The 5,602-nt window shown below is 40.0% G+C and overlaps 1 pseudogene; it reads left to right on the forward strand.

Moving 5' to 3' along the window:
* Nucleotides 1–755: 755 nt before the first annotated feature.
* Nucleotides 756–2,901, forward strand: LOC122320001 (annotated as a pseudogene).
* Nucleotides 2,902–5,602: the final 2,701 nt, after the last annotated feature.

Raw genomic sequence — 5,602 nt, forward strand, 5'->3', positions numbered from 1 at the left:
AATCCTTCTTGGACCTCTCCAGGTTAAGGATTTTTTATAATATAATTTTTAATTCATAAGAAACTATTTATAACAACCGACTTGTCTCTCTGCAATAATTTGCCTTAATTGTTTGCGGAATAGAATATGTATAATACATTCATTTATAACTAGTAATAAATAAACAGCGTTTTGTTTCTGTAACAGAGTAGGTTTGCATTCTTTGCTTTTGAGGCATGCCACACACATTTTAAAATCAGTAAGTTTCAAGCATATTTCTTTCATTGGATATTGTTTTGATAGTCTGGGAAGCGTTTTAAAGAACGCGCGGCCCGCAAAATTCAAAATTGTTTGATTGTTTTGCTTGGATTTTGGAATATTCGCAAAGATGCTGTCCAAGTGGTCTGCTATCTTGGCCGAAGGCCCGAGAAGCGATACCCATGCTGCGCCAAGCCCTTCTTTGTTTGCCCAGCAGGGAAATAGGGCCAAACTTCACCACCGTTGTGGAGAGAAAAACTGTTCCCTCGCGTTCGGAACATATAACTGCTATGAAGACCGACAAATATGATGTTAGTGATTGGCGGAGGTGCTGTAGGGTTGGAGGTCGTGGATGCCGCCTGTCGAGGCTTGAAAAACCGCTTTGATCGAGGCGGATGACTTTGCCAGTGGCTCCAGTTCGCGAACCACCAAACTGATCGATGGGCAGTGGTTCATATCTGGGCACCTTCCCTTCGGGAAAAGGATCGAGCAGCTCTACATCATGTTGCAGATGATGAGCGAGCGGGGTGACCATGCTGAAGAACGCTCCCTACCTGAATCGCATTCAGCCCATGATTAGCTCCCGTTTACAGTGTGCTGGGAATGCCCTGCACCTGGCTGAAACTGAAGGTAGGGTACTCAGAAAAAAATAATAGTTTTAAATGATAACAGCTTATTATCATTAACAGCTTAAATGATAACTTTCTTTTAGTAATATTTGTGTAGTCATTTTTATAGTATAAACACAAATAATGTATTTTAATGATTTCTTAATAACTTATATAACTACTTAGTACTACACTTTAATAGGGAATAAGTATTGTTTTTATTAAATTGAGTGCCCAATATTGAGTTAACTTTGTTAAGTTAAATAATAATTAACTTTCTTCTTGAGAAGTAAGATTTAAATTTACAGTTATTGTTTATTTATTTTTTTCAATAATTGAATTTATATTGCCCATTCTAGATGTACGACTTAATATCCGCCGCTTCGAATGTGCGTGGGCTCGCACTTCCTTTCCAAAGAATCCACCCTTTATGAGCTTCCCCCTCCTGAAGACAGAGGGTCTCCGAGGCGGAGTGGTCTACTACGATGGCCAAGCGGACGATGCCCGGATGTGTCTCGCCTTGGTGATGACCGCCGTGGCTTTGGGCGCCAATGTGGGCAACCACATGGAGCTGGTGGACATGATTCCTGGAGGGATGCTGTCGGGTGGTGGGTGTCAAGGACAAGATCTCGAGGAGGAGTTCTACATCCAAGCGAAGTCGGTGATCAATGCCACGGGCACCGGCACGGATGCCATTCGGAAGATGGACAAGGAGGGCACTGCTCCCATTTTGATGCCCACCCTGGGAACCCATGTCTCACTGCCTCGCTACTTTGGTTCCGGTCACTACGGCTTGCTGAGTCCCGCCCTGAAAAAGGAGGATCCCACCATTGTTATGGCGCCGTTTGAGAACCACACAGTTCTGGGCATTCGCGAGTCGGAACTGGACGAAGTGGCGGGCATTGGAAGTCCCACTCCAGATCCGATGATGTGGACTGCCTATTGGAAGCAGCGAAGGAAAGACTGAGTCCTTGTGTGGAATTGGGACGCTGCCATGTTCTCAGCGCCTGACGGGCATAAAGCCCAATGTTAGTTGTCCCACCGATAGGATGAGGACGAGGACGACAACCGGGGTGCTCCCCATCAGCAGCTACATGATCGAAGTGGAGTGGAAGTGGCCTAATCACTTTGGCTGGAGGACGTTGGAGTAGCTATCGCGTGATGGGCCGATGCCGTTGATTTGGCGATCCAACTTGTGGACTCTGCGACGACCACGTGACCTCCAGTTGGCTCCGGACCCGAAGCTCGATGGTGCCGAATATTGGTGCTGCATGCTGCCGCTGGAATTTGTGCAGGACTACGATGTGCCCATGGATGTGGCGCAACACATCTCCGATTCCTATGGCTATAATGGCCACGCTTTGTTCTCCGGTGCTCCGGAACTCAAGAAGCGTCTGCATCCCAACTTCCCTACATCGAAGCGGAGATTGTCTATGCGGGTGAAGAACGAGTATGCCTGCACCTTGGTGGACATCATCGCTCGGCGACTGCGGATTGCCTTAGACGCAGTTGCCACACTGCACATGTTGCCCAAGATCCTGAAGATCATGGCCAAGGAGACAGAATGGAGCGAAGATGAGCAGAAGGAGCAGATGCAGGCTGCCCAGGAGTTCCTCGTTCGCCAAATGGGACTGGGTTCCATCATCAAGCCCAGAAGTGTCGGCCAGAGCAAGACAAAGAAAAAGTCAACCACGGCATCTTGTTGCTGCCGAGCAGCTGCTCGAAAGGAGGCCAGAAGTTACTCAAAGGCTCCTCTACCTCTACCAATGGAGGTCACAAATGAGGAGAGCTCCAAGCCTCAGAGCACCCAGAGTTCCAGTAAGGACTTGTTCACATCCGGTATAACTCATAACTCGGTAGTGGAATGTGTTAAGCACGATGAATCGAGGTCTATTCCCACTGAATGGTCGGATAAAAAGCGGGAACTTATTATGACCACTTGGCGCAACAAATTTATGTGCTGACATTTTTTCAAAATATGTGAAAGTTTGATTTAAAATTTAATTAGGTTAAATGAAAATTAACTCAATTTTAAATAATAAAAATTAAAAATATTTGTCACCGATAAACGGGTCCTATAACACTGTGCGACAAAAAAATGTTTAGTTGATTTTTTCTTATTTTTCACTTCTACTAGTCAAAATAAGAATATAAGTTTTGGATTTGTTAATATCAATAGCCAATCAGCTTCTACGCACACTTAAATGTCCCAAAAACGCGTGTTTTTGCATATTTCACAGCCCTATAATACCATATTGGGAAAATATTTTTCACCGTTATAAGCCTTTTATGTAAGTTCAATATCTATTAATTAAAATATATTAAGCAAATATACCGTTAGGCTTTTATAACAATGCTTTAAAATCTTTTTCTCCCAGCTCTATACTCTGGGCGACTACGTATGGAACTTGTTACGCGAGGATACCTCTGAAAAGCCAAAAAAATCTGGAAAAAAATTCGCTTTAAAACAAATAATAGTTTATTGAAGTAAAAAAAAAAATAATATTTTGTGTTAATTATTTTCATAATAATAATTTCATAAAATTTATCATAAAAAAAAGAAATCCTATCACTTAGAAGGTGGCATAGATATTTTTGTGCATAATTTATGCATCTTAACCGAAAACAATCAAAAAAGTAACTTAAACAAACATTTCGTTAAATTTTGTCGCACAGTGTAATTTAAAACAAGAAAGGAAGCTAGCTTCGGCAAGCCGAAGCTTATATACCCTTGCAGTCATCAAATATGTCGAACAAAACGCATAAAGGCTAGACAACATCGAAGCTAAGACGATTTTTCTATTCATTTTCCATATTTTTGACTATAGATCATATGGGAGCTATACGATATAGTTGTCCGATTTTGATCCAAATTTTCACTCGTAATTCAAGAGTCGTAAGAACACTCTATATTCCAAAATCATACTTGTCTGATGAAAAACAACGATGTTATCAATTTATTTCCATTAATTCTATATATAATTTTCGATCCCTCCTATGGCAGCTATATGATAGAGTTATCCGATTTTGATCGAATTTAATCCGAAATTCAATAACAGTTAGAAAACGCCATCTTGAAGAATTCAAGTCGATCTGATGAAAAACAATAGAGTGAGAATTTTTTATTTCATTCTCTTGTATTGGAGCTATCCGATCAAAGTCGGCTGATCCGGCCCATTCCGACTTATATACTGCGTGCAACAACTACACAACTTTTGGGAAAGTTTCCAGCGAGATAGCTTTAAAACTGAGAGACTAGTTTACATAGAAACCGACAGGAGGACAGACGGACAGACGGACAGACGGACAGACGGACAGACAGACAGACAGACAGACGGACAGACGGACAGACGTACATACATATTTCGATTCTGCTCGTGATGCTGATCAAGAATATATATACTTTATGGGGTCTGAGGTGTCTCCTTCACTGCGTTGCAAACTTCTGACTGAAATTATAATACCCTTTTGCTCTGCAAAGGTATAAAAAAAAACTAGTGCCATATTGCCTTTAATTTAAAAAAACAGCTAATGCCATATTGCATAATTTTTTGACTGGTAACCGACCAGTCTACACAAAGTTTAAGACAAAAAAATCAAGTAAATCAGATTCTGGACAATTATTTTTAAAATTGCACCATTTTTTTTTATACCCTTGCAGAGCAAAGGGTATTATAATTTCAGTCAGAAGTTTGCAACGCAGTGAAGGAGACACCTCAGACCCCATAAAGTATATATTCTTGATCAGCATCACCATCAGAATCCGAATGTCCGTCTGTCCGTCTGTCCTCCTGTCGGTTTCTATATAAACTAGTCTCTCAGTTTTAAAGCTATCTGGCTGAAACTTTCCCAAAAAGTTGTGTAGTTGTTGCACGCAGTATATAAGTCGGAACGGGCCGGATCGGGCGACTATGTAGGATAGCTCCCATACGAGAGAATGAAATTAAAAATTCTAGCTCCGTTGTTTTTGATCAGATCGACTTGATTCCTTCAAGATGGCGTTTTCTAACTGCTATTGAATTTCGGATTAAATTTTATCAAAATCGGATAACTCCATCATATAGCTGCCATAGGAGGAGAGATCAAAAAAAATATATATAAAAAATGGGAAAAAATTATAATGTCGTTGTTTTTAATGCCACGAGCATGATTTTTGGAACATCGTTTTTCAAATACTCTTAAATCGAGAAAAAATTTTCATAAAAATCGGAGTACTATATCATATAGCTGCCATAGGAAAGATCGAAAAATCTATATAGAAATAACGGAAATAAAATTATTACCTCGTGGTTTTTCATCAGACAATCATGATTTTTGAATATAGAGTTTTCCAATGAGTCTTGAGTTACAAATTAAATTTCATCAAAATCGGACGACTATATCATATAGCTGTCATATGAACAATATGGTAAATAATAGAAAAATCGTCATAGATTCGATGCTGTTTAGCCTTTTTGTATTTTCTTAGACATATTTAATGACTGCAAGGGTATTTAAGCTTCGGCTTGCCGAAGCTAGCTTCCTTCTTGTTTTTTCTGAGATTATCAATCGATAACCTATGAAATGTAAATTTTTTTTTGAAAAGGGTTCTAAAAACATTTGTGGAAACCCTTTACAGATTGATTATTCAGCTGCTCTTTAATTTACCCTCAAAAAGTAATATTTCATCCATAGGTATGGATTCTTAAACTTTTAGGAAAATTAAACAATAGCGTTTCGATTTTTCTTTCTTCATTCGGCAGTTGTTAACGATTTTT

The sequence above is a fragment of the Drosophila ficusphila genome, unplaced genomic scaffold (assembly GCF_018152265.1).
Source record: "Drosophila ficusphila isolate 14025-0441.05 unplaced genomic scaffold, ASM1815226v1 contig_406, whole genome shotgun sequence".
NCBI lineage: Eukaryota > Metazoa > Arthropoda > Insecta > Diptera > Drosophilidae > Drosophila > Drosophila ficusphila.